The sequence below is a fragment of the Coenobita brevimanus genome, chromosome 57, assembly GCF_032717465.1.
Source record: "Coenobita brevimanus isolate Jiangsu-jjx chromosome 57, ASM3271746v2, whole genome shotgun sequence".
Classification (NCBI taxonomy): domain Eukaryota; kingdom Metazoa; phylum Arthropoda; class Malacostraca; order Decapoda; family Coenobitidae; genus Coenobita; species Coenobita brevimanus.
The window spans coordinates 52536910-52557101 of record NC_137010.1 but is presented as its reverse complement, the minus strand read 5'-3'; positions in this window follow the sequence as shown (position 1 = coordinate 52557101).

The window sequence follows — 20192 nt, the reverse complement described above, 5'->3', positions numbered from 1 at the left end:
GGGGAAGTAGGGAGACACGGAGAGTGACTTAGGGCGGCGAGGGGGAAGTTATGGTAATATTTAATGAGGCCTGATATTAACAAGGGAGTTTAGGTGTTTTCTGTTGGCAAGAATTCTTTGACAATTAACTCTGGTTCTTATTTGGACTTTAAGAGCGGGGGTGAGGAAATGGAGAGAGTTTTTAGGGATAGCGTGCGGAACAGGGGAATATAGTTATTACTCGCTGTCCTCGTTGTTTTGGGGACACTAGGTTTCTGTCGGCACAACTTATATATTACACATCTCCCCGGTAGGTTATGTAGACTCGCACTTTCCAACGCGTAACAAAGTCGGAACCCTCGTAAATTCTATTCCATTATATTACTCAGAGCTTAGCCAATAGCACTCCAATAATGTGTTAGTCTTTCTTCGGGCTCTAGAGAGAAGTCCTTAGAAAACTTCGGGATGACACTCGCACGTATCTTCACTTGAGGTCTCTACCCACATTCTCGCCCGTTAACGGAGTATTATGTCCTGGTTTACCCCAATGGAAATTACATGAAATTACTGCACTAGTCTTATTCTAAGAGAGTCACACTTAACCTACTTCACGATTATTACAGGATCACTCGTATTTCTCGTGGAGAGAAACACGGTTACCTCAGTGATGATCCGGTCGGACTGGGGGCGTCGTCAGGGTAGGGCGAGCCGGGAGGGCACGGGGCGACTCGCTAGGGCGTCCTCTCACGTCCGGGGGTTTCCGGACTGGGCTCCGGTGTAAGGCCCCTGGGACTGGGGCCAAAGAGGGCTAGGAACCTCTGGTCAGGTCCCGGCGTCGCGGGGGCGTGATGAGGTCTCGCCCGGGTGTCCTGGGCCGGGCCGGAAGAGGCGACGGACTGCGGTCTCCTATGAGCAGGGGCGCCGACAGGGGAGGACTGCGGCAGCAGCTGTCACGGGGGCCCGACAGGTGGGTCTTCTCAAGGGCCTCGCGCAGGGAACAGAGGCCGGGGGAAACAGGGAGGTCTTTCCTCCTTACTATACCCTGGGAGCGACCATCGATCGTCTCTACCGGAGTGCTGAGGGAGCGACCGTGGATCGTCTCTACCTGAGCTTTCAGGGAGTGACCATTGATTGTCTCTACCTGATTTTTATGGGAGCGACCATAGATCGTCTCTACCTTGTTTTTATGGGAGCGACCATTGATCGTCTCTACCGGAGTGCTGAGGGAGCGACCGTTGATCGTCTCTACCTGAGCTTTCAGGGAGCGACCATTGATCGTCTCTTCCTGATTTTTATGCGAGCGACCATAGATCGTCTCTATCTTTTTTTTTATGGGAGCGACCATTGATCGTCTCTACCGGAGTGCTGAGGGAGCGACCGTCGATCGTCTCTACCTGAGCTTTCAGGGAGCGACCATTGATCGTCTCTACCTGATTTTTATGGGAGCAACCATAGATCGTCTACCTTGTTTTTATGGGAGCAACCATTGATCGTCTCTACCGGGTTTTGATGGGAACGACCATAGACCGTCTCTACCTTGACACTATTAGAGCGACCATAGATCGTCTCTACCTTAGGAGCGCTGACTGGAGTATAGTTTCTGACTCCACCCCTAGCTAACTCGGTGATTCCGGCACGCGAAGGTAGTGTCTTTCGCCTACGGTGGCGGCGGCGTGGTGGTTGAGCGTCACAGGGGCGCACGGCCCGGGCTGACATATGTCGTTGTTGCCCGGAGTGGTGGTGGCTGGCGGCGGCTACCCCGTGGTGTCCGAGTGGGGGTGTCGGCATTCTTGAGGGCGAACTCCGCTGTTTTTGGTTCGCCTTCATGTCGGGGATACTATGGTATTCTCCGGAATATTCCGGAGTACTGTGCGTGAGTCGTCTGTCAGAGCCACGCATTTCATCTACTATATTCCTAGCCTCATTGTGTCAGGAGACACCAATTCAATTTTCACCGGGGGAGTATTGTACCCATACTATATTATTCTACTCATATAACCATACTTCATAACACCGACACCTATATATGTATATGTAACCAGCACAGTTGATGTTAATCAGCAAATTCCTTTAAACTGCTGAGTTAAGCTAAGGTTCAAACAATGCAGTGTATTAATGTCTATCTGTCTGTCTGTCCGTCTATCTATCTATCTACCTGTCTGTCTATGCCTGTTTATGTCTGTCAGTCTATATGTCTCGATTTTTTTTTTTTTTTTTATGCATGGAAGAAGGAACCAAAGCCCTGAAGCCCGTAAGACTGTTCCCTCCAAGAAAGGAACAGAAACATGGTAACAGAGCCATATTCAAGATCTGTTCATTTCGAGATGACTGGACACACTGCGTTTAAACGATTGGAGGTCATAGACAGTAGGAAATACAGTCAAAGGAAGACACTTCCAGAGTTGATATGTTGCATGCATGAAGGACTGGGGTAACGGTCAACTATCCGTCTGTCCATGCCTGTCTGTCTACTGTATTTATGTCTGTCTATGCCTGTCTGTCTCTCCTTCTGTCTGTGTCTGTCTGTCTATCTATCTGTCCGTCTCGCAACTGTCCTACGCATATGAAGATTGAAGGGCACATGTAAACAAAGTAGTCAGATGAGTTTATTTCCAGCTTAACGTTACGTTTATACACAAACTTGTTTTTTTATTCTATCTCAGTGCAGCATACATATGACTGTGCAGTGGTGATGTATATAATTTCTTATTTTAAAGAACTAATTATAGTTTTTGCGTGGCCCATTAAGGGATCAATAAATAGACATGGTATTGACGTCGCTTCAGCCAGTATGTCAGCTAAATATAACGTTCCAGCAGGAAACACATAGCAGATATCGCTAAACCAATTCCAAGTAGGATCAAGGCGCCCTGGAGGTGACCTACGTCCAACACCCCTGTACCGCGAACCTGGGGCGTAAGGAAGAAGAGGAAGGGTTGGTGGGGTTGATGTGTATTTTCGTTTTTATTCTCTCTCTCTCTCTCTCTCTCTCTCTCTCTCTCTCTCTCTCTCTCTCTCTCTTTATCCTTACATCTCTCCACTCACCACTTGCTCCCTGCCAGTGGAGTATCCAGTATGCATTCGATACACCTTAGTGAGAATGCCCGTCTCGAAAAAGCGTTGTTGTAGGGCCGTGATGATGGGCGTGTAGGGCGTGTGTTTAGGCAGGAACCAGCTCAGGTAAAAACTGTACAGCTGGAAGAGGAAGAGAGGAAGATTATGCCTGCCAAAGAGGAGGAGGATGACGACGATGATGAAGAAGAAGGAGGGGGGAGAGGAGGAGGAGGAGAAAAATAAATTTGAGGCTTATAAGTACTAGGCCAGGGTCATGAAGATTTTTTTTTTTTCTGTCAGAAGTTAGAAAGCTTGTGGTAGGTGGTTGTAGGTGGTAACAGCCATCATCCACTCACTTGATGTAGTGCTACCTACTTCTTCCTTCCTTATCATTCATTTTCTGTGTCTGTCCTCCTCTCTTCCTATTTCTCACATCTTTCCTGTCACTTTTTATCATTCTTCTTTCCTCTTCATGTGGCTTTACATTAAGTGACAAGCCAAATGGTTTCCAGTAAGCCAGGAAGCCATTTACAGTGCTGGGTGGTAACCATATAACCAACCTATACGAGTTTCCTACGTGTCAACAAGTGGGTTGGTGGAGGGTTAGTGCCCCTCCTTGTAAAACAACTAACTCAAAGATAAACTGCCACCCCGTGAGGGATTATGGCGTCTGGCAATAGAATATGTTAGAAATTCGTGGTCAGTTTCTCCCTGTGCCTTAACTTAACCTAAAATTACCCTACTGAAAACTAACCGAACTGAACCAAACGTAATATATTAACCAAACCTACCCTACCTAACCCTACCTTATCCTACCCCACTCTAACCTAAGCCAACTATATTCACCCTTAACCCAACCTAACAATCCAGTCTAATAAGAGAGAGAGAGAGAGAGAGAGAGAGAGAGAGAGAGAGAGAAGCATGTTCTCCAACAGGTAGACTTTCCTGGTACTGTTCTTTTTATTTCTTGTTGTCGCTGAAGCATAAGACGTGGGTGTCCTCAAAAATAAATAAAATAAATAAGTAAATGAAGGAGATATATAAAATGATTAATAGAAAAGATAAAGTGGTGAATTGACCTTGTCCTCTAGAAGATAAAATTTCCTGGTGGCTGTGTTGCTCTGCAGCGTGAACTGGGGGAGCATATCAGAGCGTGGGTGCCCTTCATAATATAAATAGATCAATAAAGGAAATAACACTGGCCAATAAATTAGATAAAGAAAAATATTTGCATTGTTCTTCTGAAGATAGTCATTCCTGGTCACTTCTCTCAAGGTAACAACATAGGTTACCCCCTCTCCCCCTCCCCCCCAAAAAAAAATATTAAACAGCTTAGTAAAGGAAATAATTCAGTCAACAAAGAAGATAAAAGAAAGAAAATTCACCTTGTCCTCGAGAAAATAAACCTTCCTGGTGGCTTTATGCCTGTGGAGGGAGAACCAGAGGTAGTCGTTGGAGTATATAAGAGCGTGTGTTCCGTCCATCACCTTCCCTATCAGGTAGCCGACCGGGTCCTCTTCCAGAAGCACATTGTCCAGGAACAACCTCCTTCCCAAGGTGGCCAGGACCGGGTTCTTGGACGACTTTAGCCCCTGGGGTACAAAACTGCCATAGTCCAGCATGGACGGACTGACGCAGAAATGGGGAGTTTGGGTTAGGTTAGGTTAGGCTAGGTCAACGTAGGTTTCCCTAGTTTAGGTTATACTGTACTGGATTTGGTTAGCTTACTTTGTTGAATATGGGTAGGTTTGGTTAAGTTAAATTTGGTTTGGTTGGATTAGGTTAGATTTGGTTTTTGGAGGATTTTAGCTCCAGGGGGTACAAAGCTGGCTTAGTTCATCATGGACGTGTAATATCTCTACTGATATATATCCCCATTTTGTTTTCTCGGTTACCATCTCCTCACTAACTTCCGTAACAAGGGAGGCACCTGTTGTTATATCAAATCCCAACATGCAGTTGACACTATTTTAAATTTCACTTCATCCAGTTTTGATTACTCATTGTATAAACTAAATTGTCAAAATGTTATCAACTATATCTGTGTAGTCTATCGCTCCCCAAGTGCTTCTTCGGAACCCAGTGTGTTTGATTCCATATCCACACAGTTGAGTAACTTTAACCTTGCCCTTGGCACCGAAAATACCATTTTGGGTGATTGTAACATACATAATGTTGAATGGTTATTGCATTCTAGCAGGACTGACGATGCTGGTCTAGAGTGCGAGCTGTTTGCAGAATCGTTTAACCTCATCCAGCTGGTAAAGCAACCAATCAGACTACCAGATAATCCTGACCATAATGCCCATCTCTTGGATCTATTCCTGACAAATAAGCCAGATCAATACAGGATAGAGGTACTGTCACCACTTGGATCCTCTGACAACAATCTCATCAAAGCCCCAGTAGTTAGCCCCCCTACACCTCCCCGTTCTGAACCTGTCAGAGTGACCCAATGGCACTTTGATACGGCAAACTGGGATGGATTTAGAAATTATCTTGCTGACATTCCATGGCAGTCTTTCTTCTCTAGGGATCCCAGTTCTACCCAGTCCCACATTTGCGATTTAATACTAGCTGGTATGGATTTATTCATACCAAGTCAACAGTTCACTAAAAGATCGAACTCTCCAAAATGGTTTGATGGCAACTGTGCCAGAGCAACAGCCCAAAAGTCATTAGCATATAATCTTACTTAAAAAAAAAAAAAAAAATCTGAATCACTCTCTCAATTTAAAATTGCTAGAAATCATGCAAAAGCTGTAATAAATCTAGCTAAATCAACCTTTCTTCAAAAGCAAGCATCAAAAGTACTTAACAACCCTAATGATAATAGAATATTCTTGTCAACTCTTACTTCTTTCAATAATAACTTTAACAAGTCATCATCCATTCCTCCACTAAAATCTTCAGATGGCAGCATTACAAATGACCCGCGTGGGAAAGCAGATATTTTTGCGAGTACATTTGCCAGAAATTCTACCATAAAGGATGCCAGCCAGAACGTCCCAGTACTAGAACTTTACTCTCCCGAAACTGTTCCACTTAAAATATAGACAAGATACGTAAAATCCATCCTAGACAATTTACCTACCAACATAGCTCCAGGCCCAGATGGAATTTCGCCAATTGTTTTGAAAAAGTATTCCCCAGAACTTGCCTCTGTTCTTGCTAAATTATTCAGACTATACATACGTACTTCTTCATTCCCAAATTCATGGAAAGAAGCCAATATCCACCCAATTCCGAAGAAAGGATGTTCCTCTGACCCCTCTGGTTACAGACCATTAGCTGTCACATCTTCTCTTGGTAAGGTATTTGAAACTTTAATTAATAAGCACATTGTTAAACATCTTGAATCCAACAACTTAATTAGTGAGAGACAATATGGTTTTTGCCACGAAAGATCCACCATTGACATGCTCAATCTCCTTACTCATACCATCCATCAATCAATTGACCTACATGGAGAAACTCATGCAGCAGCTTTTGACAGAGTATGACACCGTTCCCTGCTGTCCAAACTCCTTTGCTATGGACTAGCGTCTTTTGTACCTTTGATTTCCTCATATCTCAGTGACAGGAAAATAAGAGTAAAAGTAGATGATGTATATTCCAATTTCCACTCAATTAACGCCGGCGTGCCATAACTGTTATGGTGCCAACCCTGTTCCTGGTTCATATTAGTGATCACTTATCTGTCACCCACAATCCCATCCACTCATATGCAGATGATTCAACACTACATAGTTCATTCACACTCAGACACCCATTTACAAAGTCTAATATCTCTACCTCTCAACTCTCCATAAATCAAGACCTATCTACGATCAGTGAATGGGGACAAAACAACCTTGTCTCATTTAATGCTAATAAAAATAAATATATACAATTTACTAATAGACAGGTATTGCCAGATTCGTATATTACCTTCATTGCTACTAATATTCCCATCTTCAAAAGTATTGAAATTCTCGGCGTCTCGCTTAGCAATGCCTTCCGTTGGACCTCTCATGTTAGATCACATGCTAAAACCGCCTCGAAGAAACTTGGATTATTGTACAGAGTCTGTAACTTCTTCACTGACGAGCAGTTAGCTATAATTTATAAGAGTCATGTGTGCTCTCAGCTTGAATATTGCGCACCCTTGTGGAATGGATGTGGAAAAAGTTGCATTAAAACAACTAGACAAAATTCAGAATAAAGCTGTTAGAATTATTAACAACCACGCCTACAAATAAACTACCTCCCCTACAAGTAAGAAGGAATGTTGCCTCCCTTGCATTATTTTACAGATATTTTTATGGTAAATGTTCAGATGAAGTTGCGTCCATGGTGCCACCTCTCCGTGTCTTCCCTCGTGCTACACGGGCATCTGGTAGCGCTCATGACTAGAATGTCACTCAGCCATATTGCAAAACTTCTGCCTATCAGAATTCTTTCATTCTCTGAACTGCATTTCTCTGGAACTCGCTTTCCCACAGTTGATTCCCTCCAAACTTCAACCCACAGCTGTTCAAGTCTAACAGTTACAGATATTTTATGAACAGAGGTCACCAGTAATCTGGTGTATGGACTATTTATTTTTTATTCATTTGTTTTTCCTTCCTCTGTTCTGTTAGTTATTTTATAAAAATGAAACTTAACAAATTAATCACTGGTCTGGCCGAGATTTTGATCTCAGGCCCCCAGGCTTCACACGTGTGCAAGTTACCACTGAGCCAAAGAGAAAATCCCCGCATAGCATTTAGGCAACGAGGGCTTTAATACACCCCATTACATCACTCTTTTCTCCCTTTGGTGATTAATTTGGTGAGTTTCAAACACACAGGATAGCGTAGCATCGGAGGCCACCTCGGGGAGGCTGTGGACCACACCGAACAGCCCATCCCCAGGACGTAAGGACAGGGACGCTGTCATCTAACCAAGCCCTGCCTCACATTCCACACCGCTGCCAACCAATGTAATAGCCAAAATGAAACTGAACAAATTAATCACTGTCCTAGCTGAGATTCGATCTCATGCCCTCGCACTTCATACGCGCCCACGTTACCACTGAGCCAGAGAGAGGATCCCGGCTTTGTTCTTGGGAAACACGGGCTTTTATGCATCCCATTCCAGACGGACTGGAGGAGAATATGGGAAAGAAAATGTGAGGTTGATGAAATATCTGTTAAAACAATAGAAGCTAAAGATTGCCAAGAAAAAAATGCCAAGGGAATGCAAGATGGCCTCCACACAGCTACAGTACAATTTATACGTCTGTGCAAAATTCCATGATGATTAATGCACAAGAAAGAGGATCCCAAACCCTGTGTTTATATGATTTAAGTTTGACCCCATAAATCGCTATCAGAAGGCCTGAACCATGAAAATAAAAAGGTTGTGTGAGGATATTAATCCAGTGAGGAGTTTGTTGTTGGTTGTTGGGATATTCATCCCAGTTTCCTGGGACACGGGCAAACAGAGAGCCCGTCAGAGGTGCGCACTACTTGTGCGAACTTGCTTTAGCGAGGTGGAGGATAATCCCTTACCGTAGTGATTAATATATTTAATGGAGCACGGGCAACAACGCCAGCAGCGTCCATAAAGACGTCACCAGATCGGGCAAGGGCCGAGTCGAGCTCAGACCTGAGCATGGTGGTGGCTGGGCAGTCCAGAAGATAATGAAGAAGGGGCTCCGCACAGCTGGCCAAGCAATGGGCACACGGGTCTGGCTCCATACCCACAATTTGCTTGTAGCAGAGAAACCCAAGACGCAATCTTCGAAGCCGGACTACAATATAATTAGGTAGACCTGGGGGGGGCAACAGGAGGGAATAGGACGTGGCAGTAGCATACCATTTTGCAGAGCAAGAGCCCTCCGTGACCCAGAGCTGATGGTCCTCTAGGGATAGTCTTCCCATGGTGGCAGTGAGAGTGCGGATGAGGTGCGAGGGACTAGGGCGTAGTGGGAATGTGATGTCTGGGAGATCGCAAGCTGAGCGCACAGCGTCATCAGCACACTCGTTGCCACTGATTCCCACATGTCCCAGGAGCCAGTGAAGGTTAATTGTTGCGCCCCTATGGACATAAAGTGATGCAAATGTATGGATCGCTGTTAGTAGAAAGACGTTGTCATGCAGCGAGAAGGATCGTAATCTCTGAATGGAGGAAAGAGAGTCTGTGTGGATTATGACTCGGCTGCGACGATGGTGGTGAACATGGCGCAATGCACCCAGGATGGCCGCAAGTTCCGCCTGGAAAGCAGATACACCTGAGGAGAGTCACCAAGCTTCCACTATTTGCCCAGAGACAAAGGCCGCTCCAGCTGCGCCATTAGGGGAAACAGAGCCATCAGTGTAATAGATGGCTGAGTCTGGTAAGGCCAGAGCTGCCACCCTACTGAGACCCTCCTGGCGAAGGAGTGCTGGAATTGAGGAGCGAGGTTTAGCCTCCGATGGACAAATAATATTAAAAAGAGGAGGATCCCATGGCGGTGGATCAACATATCCAGGAAAGGGAGAGTCGGGATCTTGACAGAGGCTCGCAGCAGCTCCCAGTCCATGGATGACAGCGGCTGTGGTGTGGGCCCAGTCACGCTGAGGGGCCGGCTTGGGTGGGCGGCAGAGAAGGCGTTTTAGGAGGGCAGAGACAGGCAGGTGAGGCAGGCACTGGATCAGCTTCAGAGTGACAATTGCCGCTCGTAACACAATGCGATGGGCCAGAGATGGCACCCCACCCTCCATACGCAGATTGACAAGCCGGATCCAGCGTGGAGCACCCAGCATAATGCGGAGTGCATCATTCTGGATGACCTCCAGAGATCTAGCGACTGGCGGAGCGAGTCCCGTCAAACAGATGGCGCTGTAATCTACTAAGGATCAGACTGCATGTATATAAAAAGTCCGTAGGACGGAATATGATGCCCCCAAACTCCGCTTGGATAGATAGCGGAGAGCAGCCATGCGGGTGGATGCATGCTCCCTCAGGTACCGAACGTGGCAGGAAAAGTTAAGACCCGCGTCAAGCCAGACCCCCAAGTACCGATGTGCAGTGACAAGGGAGAGCTGATGGCCCCCGAGTAGCAGTGGAAAGTCTGGGGGGCGGAGTCCGAATGGCAGGCACTTGGTCTTATGAAAGTTAATTTTGAGCCCTAACTCGGCACACTTGGCATGGAGCCGAGAAAGGGCCAAGTCAGCCTGTCTAAAACAATCCCTTCTTGTAAAGACGAGGGCAAGATCGTCCGCATAACAGAAGAGGGTGACGCCAGGCCCATAGTCAATAGTTAAGAGCCCCTCCATAAGGATATTAAAAAGGAGAGGGCTTAATACGCTCCCCTGGGGCGTGCCATTTGAATGGTCGTAAAAGTGTGAGATGTGCCCCTGAAATCTGACCCCTGCAGAGCGATCCGCAAAGAAGTCCCTGATCCAGGATAAAAGCCTGCCTCCCACACCCCTGTCTGCAAGGGCAGCCAAAATAACAGTAGGGCTGGCTAGTTCAAAAGCCTTCTCAAGGTCGAGGAAGACGGCCATCCCCCTTCCCCCTCTCAGTTCCCCAAGGAAAGACGCGAGGCAGTGAGTGGCACTCCTACCATGGTGATAAGCGAAGATCCTTGGGTGCAGTGGTCCCAGCCGCCAAGCGAGACGAGCCCGCACAACCCTCTCAGCCGTTTTAGCTATACAGCTAAGGAGGGAGATGGGGCGCATGGCGGTAGGATCATGAGGCTTAGGAATTGGGTGAATAACAGCCGCCTTCCACGACCTTGGCAGACGCCCCTCAGACCACAAGAGGTTGATTAGATCAAGTAGGCGCTCGCTGCCGCAATCTCCAGCGTGTGACAGGATTGAATAGGTAATTCCGTCCAGTCCAGGCGCAGAGTCCCCCCTGTGGTGCAGTGCTTTTAGAACCTCCCCGCTGGTGATGGGACAATCAGCTGGGTCTGGCCTATCACAGGCAGCCTGAACTGCCGTGGCACGAGCGGTGCATAGCTGAGCCTGCAGAATCTGGACGGATTGTGGGAGATTACTAGAAGCAGAGTGATCCGTGAAGTGCTGAGCGAGGCGGCTGGCCTCTGCGGCAGGATCAGGATGCGAGGGCGGACGAGGAAGACGTGGATCGGAGATGGACCTGATTCTCCTCCACATCTCCCTGAGTGTGGAGTGAGTGTCTAGGGTACGACACCATCCAATCCACGCCTCCTCCTTGAGGCGGCGTTTCTCTGTGGTGACATGTCGCGTGACAGCAACCAGGTACCGACGGTGTGGAGATGTGCGACGCCGTCGGTACTGCCTGTGTGCCGCATTGAGCCGCCGGTTCAATTCCTTGACCCTGTCGCAGTAAATCCAGCCATCCCGATAGCACCTCACGGATCAACGCTGCAGAGGGATATCAAGAGAGGCAGCCTGTGAAAAGATACTCGCCACCTGATCTGCTCGTCTCTCGAGGTCTGAGGCGGGAGGAGATGCAGCAAAGGCCCCAGCTAAGGCCTGGGCAAACGCCACCCAGTCGGCCCTACGGAAGTCCCACCGCGGTGGAGGGGGCGGCGTCGGTGGGAGTGGAGCAGTTGGCAGAGTGACCTCTAGGGCAAAATGATCACTAGCAAGGTGAGGGTGCAGTGACCACGTTGCCGAGCCCGCAAGGGGGGAGGACACAAACGCCAAGTCCAGACGCCCCCCGTCAATGTGTGTGGCTTCAGTGGTGTCGTTCAATAGGGAAACATCACCCATCTCCTCCAGTATTAAAGAGATGTGTCGTCCTGCATCGTTGGGCCGAAGAGGCGAAGAGAGCAGGGCGTGGTGGGCATTGAAGTCGCCCCCAATGTACACGGCTCCCCTGGCAGCTTGGGAGAAAAATTCCCCCGACTCCAGGGTGTTCCTCTGGCTCCGGTATACATTGTATACCGTCAGGGGCGACGTCGCCAGATGGAGAACCACGCCCTGAACCTCCACATCAGGTCCACAGAAAGGAGGGGGCTCACAATCCGTGCACGCGATGTGGTCCTGGACCAGAATGGCACATCCCTGTGTAACGCCACGAATATACAGGAGGAGATGGGTGGTGTATCCCGAGAGATGGAAAGTGGAATTGCCTGGGAGCAGGGTCTCCTGCAGGAGAATGACATGAGGGCGGTCCTTTGCGGCCGCTTCCTGCAAAAGGGGGAGCTTGCTCCGTGCTCCCACACAATTCCACTGGAGGAGCCTGAGAGAGGGGTCTACTGGCCGTCCGGCGACAGTTGCGGACGGTCGTTCTCCTGCAGCAGTGGTGAGGCCCTGTCCATCACTTTGGACCCAGATGGTGTTAGGGTTTGCCCCAAATGATGACGCTGACGAGGCAGCTGTGCGGTAGAAGGCAGAGCATTGGGAGGTCGTGGCTTGACCCTCTTGGACAGGTGAGCTGACCTGTGCGATGTGGGACGGGGTCGCCCTGCCGAACGAGCTGGGCGGCGAGGGGACAGAGGAGCACCTAGGCTCGCCATCTTCCTCTCGATCGCCTGGTCCACAAGGCGATTGGCAGCTTCGGCAAGGGGCTCTGTTGGGAGAGGGATGTCGAGGGTTAAGGCTACTGTCTTTGCTAGGGTCATCGCCAGCTCTGTGGCAAAGGTCCTGAGCTCCTCCGTTGTGAACGAGATCACCGGAGGAGCAGGAGCGGGGGGTGGACTGGGTGTGGAGCCAGACACTGGTGGCGGAATTGTCAGTGGCTGACTGGTCGCTACAGTTGGAAGTGGTGGCGAGACAGGCGGCTGTTGGCGGTGGACCTCTGCTGTGGTCTGGACCACAGTGAGAGCTGAGGGCAATGGAGGGAACTCCTGGTCGCTGAGAGGTGGTGGGCACTGAGTGAGAGGGCGGCGCTGTTGTCCCCAGATGAAAGTGCCGGGGGGAGCTGGAGTGGCGCTGGTGGCCTGGTGCTCCTGCACAAAAGCAACCTGCCTCTCCCGACCCTGGTTTACTCGTTGAACCCTCGCGGGGCAACTGGGGTGCCAGGTGTGGTGTCGTCCTGAGCAATTGGGGCACTTGGCCGCAATTGGTTGCTTCGCCTTGAACCGCTGCAGGCACTCGTCCGTGTCGTGGGCGCCACTGCACATGCCGCAGATGACAGGGCGGTTGCAGTTGGCACGGTGGTGCCCGTAGCGTTGGCATCGGTAGCAACGGAGTGGCTCCGGGGTGAAGGGGCGAAGGTGATATTTTCCCCAGTTCCCCAGGTCGATCGCAGGGATCAGAGGACCCCGCAGGGTGACAATGACCTGACAAGTCTCCTCCCTGGTCCACGCTTTCTGGCAGCGGGTTGCCTCTTCGACCTGAGGGTGGTGAAGCAGTATCTCCATAGGCATTCGCAAGGGATAACCCATGACAACTGCCTTCATAGACTGTTGGCCGGGCATCAGCTCGACTAGCTTCACAGGGCAGGCCTCGTCCTGCAGAGCTGTTCTCAAGAGGTCATAGGCTCCCTTGTCCTTCGGCACCAACACCGAGCTTCCATCCCGACCTATCAGGTTGGAGCAGCGTAGCCCTGGCAGGTGACGCTCTAGTGCAGCCACGGCGTCATAACTCGTCGCATGCCTGTCCTGTACCGGCACACGGAAAGCTGGGAATGCAGAGCGGGGCGGCGGATGCACAGCTACTGACACGGAGGGACGAGCAGCAGAGGGACCCCTGAGGGGAGGCCTAGTGCGTACTGCCGGAGAAGGGCCGTTTCCCTGGTGAGCACGCCTCGATCCCTTGCGTACCACGGGGGTGAAACCCTCATCTTCATGCAGAGCACGATCAGCAGAGGGGGAGATCTGAGTCGCAGCAGGAGCCTCTGACGGGACCTCCAGCCGCTTGAGAATACGAGAACTAGCCGGCCTAGGCTCGTGAGAGGGTGCGCAGGTGGGAGCGCGAGGCTGCGGATCGAGGGCTCGGTTCACGGGAGTGCCTTGCCGTGGATTAAGGCTGGCATCTGCACTTACGGAAGCTGAAGTGCCCTTGGTGGAAGAGAGAGATGGTGGAGCAGGTGCAACCTCCTCCATAGCCTCATGTCGCCGGGCTGCCTTAGCAGAACGGGTAGAGTCACCACGCAAGCGAGGTACCACTCCCGTAGACTTAGGTGTAGAGGGGTCAGCACAAGAAATCTCGTGAGCTGACGAGTGGGAGCTTGAGTCAGAAAAGTGACGCTCTCGCTTCGTGCCTGTAGCAGGACACGGGTTGGAGAGCCTCGACTGAGGGAGCGGGAGGCGGGAATGCCCCTGGGGCCCAGGGATGTTAGATCCCTTCATACTGCTCACGCAGCAGCAAAAAAACTCAGTCAACACACACACACACACACACACACACACACACACACACACACACACCTCACACACACAACCACTCAAACAGCACAAACAAAAAACAGCAAAAGTGGCCAAGGTCCCTACAGTGATGGGCAACCTATGCTCCCCGCCCTCTAAAGGGCGATGGGAGGCCCCGCCACTGCCCCTTTTGGGTCTTCCCTAAACTAATAGAGCCGCCCTCACTGCCTCCTATAACCAGGCCCTAAAGGCCCCCCTTCATGGAAGTGCCCTAACGGCACCCCTTCGGGGTTCGGCGTCGTACTACAGTGAGGGACACTAACGGCAGGCCAAAAAAAAAAAGAAAAAAAAAAACACCCACACACAGTCACAAACACACACACACTCCCACTCACACCCAGGCAATCGGAGACTAAGTCCCAGAAAAACCTGGAAAACAGCAAAAATTCTTCCTCAGTGCCAGAGACTAAGTCCTAAACAGGCAAAAAGCGAGGAAAACGGACGAAAATCGCCACGAGTAAATGAACCAGAGTTCAAAGCTCGAGAGAAATCGGCCAGACCTCCACACCCGACAAAGTCTGAGCTAGGAGTCCGAGTGAGGAGTTGTATTGTATTTGAAACAAACTGATCAAGGAATGGCACACAACTGAAGAATGTTTTGAGGGAAGAAGAAACTGAGTGTGGAGATGAACTACTACTACGACTACTACTACTGCTGCTGCTGCTGCTGCTGTTGCTACTGCTGCTGCTGCTACTACCACTACTGCTGCTGCTACTACCACTACTGCTGCTGCTTCTGCTGCTGCTGCTGCTTCTGCTGCACTACTACTACTACTACTACCACTACTACTACTACTACTACTTCTACTACTACTACTACTACTGCTGCTGCTGCTGCTGCTGCTGCTGCTGCTGCTGCTGCTGCTGCTACTACTACTACTACTACTACTACTACTATTACTACTACCACCATTACTACTAATACTACTACAACTGCTACTACTACTACTACTACTACTGCTGCTGCTGCTGCTGGTACTGCCGCTGCTGCTGCTGCCGCTGCTACTATTACTACTAGTAATGTAATGGAGTGTATAAAAGCCTGCGTTGCTGAGAGGCAGAGCGGGGATCCTCTCTTTGGCTTAGTGGTAACGTGCGCTCCTATGAAGCACGAAGACCTGAGTGCGAATCCCGGCCAGACCAGTGATTAAATTGTTAAGTTTCAGCCTGGTTATTACATTGGCTGGCAGCGGTGTGGGACATGAGGCGAGGCTCAGAGGGCAATAATGTTGTTGTTGACAGCGTCTTAGGCCTTATATCCCCGAGGTGAGCTGTCCGGTGTGGTCTGCAGTGTCCCCGGTGGTGGCCTCCAATGCACTACGCTACCAAGCGTGTTCGAAACTGACCAAATTAACCACCAAGGGGAGAAAACAGTGATGTAATGGAGTGTATAAAAGCACGCGTTGCTTAAAAGCAAATCGGGGATCTTCTCTTTGGCTCAGTGGTAACGTGCACGCGTATGAAGCGACGGGGCATGAGATCGAATCACGGCCGGGACAGTGATATTAAGTTTCATTTCAGTAATGACACTACTATTACCACTACCAGTAGCAGCAGCACGCTCACATGACATGGCTCTTGGACAGCTGCTCCGCAGTGTGTATCCTGGGCGGGAAGGCTGGCTCTGTCAACACGGTAATAAGGTTGCTCATGTAGGCGGCTGCTAAGATGTCCACCGCCACCCACCAGAACACAAGCCATATCCGTGCCCACCACACCCTTATTTCTGCATCAGGCATTGGTTGGTTGACTATGCCGGCTGATACCTGAAGGAAAGAGAAGTGTGTGTGCGTGCTCACACACACACACACACACACACACACACACACACATATATATATATATATATATATATATATATATATATATATATATATATATATATATATATATATATAATGTATGTATATATAATAGTAGGTGGGACTGTGGGTCGCCCATCATCCACTCACTCATTGTAGGGATGCCTTATGCTCTCTTTACCAAGTGACAAACTAAATGGTTTCCTGTACCCAGGAAACAATTTACTACGCTGGGTGGTAATCATAGAACCGGGGTTTGTTAGCCGGGTTAAGTGTCCCCAAGATTCCCCTATCTAATATTACTAAATCATGGCAGACGTTTCGGAGGGCCCAATACCTGCCAAGGGCCCCAACCAAATGGGCAGATTCGCATGGTCATGTAGAATGTGAGGGGTGTGAATAAGAAGTACAAGAGGGTGGGAGTAGTGAATGTGTTCAAGAGTGCGAGATGTGCAGTGATGGCATTGTGTGAAACAAAGACGAAAGGGTGTGAAGTGGAGGAATGGGAGGGTGTGAAATGTGTAAGGTCGGGCATGGATGGGCGAGGAAGAAGGAAGGAATGAGTTGCTTTGTTGATAAATGAAGTGAGGCAGAGTGAAATGAGATTACAAATGTGTCAGCTCGAGATATATGTATGTCAAGTTCGAGAACGTAGAAGTGGCAGTGATTGTAGCGTATGCACCGTGTGATGACAGGAACGAGACAGAGACAGACAGGTTTTGGGATGAGTTGGATGAAGCAGCGGGAGAAATGCCCGGGAGTTATAAAGTGATTAATGGGCGATGTGAATGGAAGAGTGGCACTGGTCCTGTGAATGATATAATGGGTTGTAATGGAGTACCAGGGGAGAATGATAATGGGAAGCGACTGAAGGATATGTGTAAGGAAAGGAGGTAGTGCATTTGTAACACAAAGATGCACATAAATATACATGGTATAGAGGGAATGGAGATCATGTTGAAAGGAGCCTGATTGCTTGCGTGCTCGTAGAGACATCGCTGCTGGAAAGTGTTACTGGTACGAGGGTACTGAGAGGACGATGTGGAGGTTTGTCAGATCATATGACAGTGGTATGCAAGATCAAGCTGAGAGGAATGAGGTGGACCAGGAGAGAAAGGAGCGGTCAGGGAGAGAGAAAAAATCGATATGCTGAGGATCAAAGAAATGCCAGATGAATACAGGGCCAAAGCAGGAGAGGAGTTGAAATCAGTGAATTGGAATGAACCTGTAGAATACATATAGGGATTGCTTAGTTAGGAATGCTAAGGCGGTGTGTGGTTTGGCAAGAGTAACAACAAAGAAGAAAGGTACGGCACTGTGGGATGAAAGTGAAGGATAAGAGGATGTGGCTAGAGTGGTTACAGGACAGAGATTCAACTGAAAAAAGAACTGAATATACTGAGAGCAACAAGCACGTAAAGTGACTAGTGAAGAGGAAAAGAAGGAGGTAAGTGATGATCTAGGAAGAAAAATGAATGCAAATTGCTCTACAAAGAGGAAGTTATTCTGGAAAGAGGTGTGGAAATGTAGAAGTGACTGGAAAGAAACGTGAAAGTGTTAAAGATGTAAGTGGTAGCTTTGTAACCCAAGGAGATGAAGTAAGGATCAGATGGAAAGAATATTTTGAAAGTCTGATGCATGAGAATGGAGACAAGAGTGACTGTAAATGTAATGCTAGGTGTAAATAGGCTCGACTTCTCGTTCCTAAAACACCTAACGTGGAACGGGGTCCTCTTTCGAGACCGAAGCTTAGTGCAATAAAGAGAGGCAGGACACAAAAACTCTAGGCAATAACCTTTACACGTATATTACCACAATCAGACACAGGACAAATCAGCAGATATTACAACATAATATATAGCAATATAAAACCCCTATCTAGGACATGTGTATCTTGCAGGATACTTGCTTATCTGATATTAATGCCAACCAATCAAACCTAGTGTATTCAGGGTACAGTGAATATAGGCGCGTGCGTGAGGCGCGGGGAGTGAGTCTCACAAAGGGGGGAGGAGAAAAGGGGGGGTGCGGGGAGTGACTTGTGACGGCTAGGAGGGAGTTATGGTAATACTGGAGAGAGGCAAGGATTAACAATGAGGATTACACGTTTTCCAATAGCAAAGGGACTTTGGTAATTGATTCTATTCTTGGTTTACACTTACACTAGATACTGGGACGAGGGAATGTCGTACAGGATTTACGGGTAGCGGGAGTGGGGGAATATCACTAACACACTCTCGTATTACTTCTTTAGAGCTCACAGCAGTAGCGGTGTATTACTACGGAGGAATTTCCAGGCGGCACAGTCTTACTAACTGTATATAAGGGACATCACTCGTAAATATAGTTCATCAGATCTTGGTTCGCACACTCGTCCTTTATTCTCTCACTGTGATCTTACTTGCCCCGATATTCACTATATTAAGTCACTGCACGAAGCTACACTAGGCAAAGTCACTCTTAACCTAAATCACTTGCACTGTTTCTGGCCAGCATCACACGTATTCATCGTTGGGGGGTAGGGGCGGGAACACGCCGTCGGCAATCCTGCCGGGCTAGGGGCACCGCCAAGGGAGGCGTGCCAAAAGGGCACGGGACAACTCGTAGGGGCGTCCTCTCGCGTCCTGGGCTACCCGTGGCTTCCGGGCTGGGCTCAGGGGTATGGCCCTCGGGACTGGGGCCGAATAGCTCCAGGAACCTCTGGTGAAAGTCTCGTCCGGAGGTGGGAGCCTTACGTCGTCTTAGGGGCGTATGGAGATCGCGCCAGGGTGTCCTTGGGAGGATCGGGAGGGACTACGGACTGCGGTCTCCAGCATCTAGGGGCGCCGACAGGGGAGGGCTGTGGCATCGGCTTATGCTGGGGCCCATTAGGTACGTCTGTTCCAGAGCCAGACGTAGGGAGCGGAGGCCAGGGGAGGCTGTGAGGCCTGTCTGGGCCACTCTGGTATGGGAGGCCTGGGCTCTTGTCTCCTGCCGGGGTGACATCTCGCTCCTTTCCTCCTTCCGTGCACCTTCGGAGCGACAGTGGGCCGTCTCACGAGGGCGGGAGCGACAATAGGCTGCCTCTACCAGGGCACCTTCGGAGCAACAACAGGCCATCTCTACCAGGGCACCTTCGGAGCGACAATAGGCCATCTCTACCAGGGCACCTTCGGAGCGACAATAGGCCGTCTCACGAGGAGGGGAGCAACAATAGGCCGTCTCTACTGAGACGCTTTCGGAGTGACAATAGGCCTTCTCACGAGGAAGGGAGCGACAATAGGCCGTCTCTACCAGGACTCTTTCGGAGCAACAATAGGTCATCTCACGAGGAGGGGAGCGACAATAGGCCATCTCTACCAGGACTCTTTCGGAGCAACAATAGGCCATCTCTACCGGGACACTTTTGGAGCGACAATAGGCCGTCTCACGAGGAGGGGCGCCGTATGGAGTGTCTAGAACAACTCCACCCCTGGCTGGTTCAACAATCCCACTCCGTGAAGGTAGTGTCCTTCTCCTACAACGGCGATGGCGTGGTGGCTGCGTGACATAGGGGCGCATGGCCCGGGCTGACATATGCCATTGTTGCTGGGGGTTGTTCCGACTGGTGGCGGCTACCCCGTGGGGTCCCTGTGGGGGTGTCAGCACGTTCCTGGGCATAGTGGGCTGTATATTGCTTGCCCCATTGTCGGGGACACTATGGTATTCTTCTGTTTCAATTTCGGGGGCACTGCTTTGTAAGTCACACATTTTACCACTCTCCCCCTGTAAAAAGTCACGTCCTCGTGGCTGGAGGTGGAATGCTTACGTGTTGTAGGTGGTGCACACGGGCTGGAGGTGTTGCAGCACGGTTTGCCAGGCGACGGTGTAGGGGTTTTCTTCCTGCTCCGGGTCGCAGGTGAGGAAGAATGTGGAGATGGTGGTGGTGGTAGACTGGAGGAGAGTTAGCAGGTGGTGTGGCCTACAGAGTCTGTGGTTCCTGCCAAGGGTAGGCGCCCATATACAGCCCACTTCACTCTCATCTTGCTTGGTGTGGCTGTCAGAAGCTGAATGGTGGATACAGAGGGTAA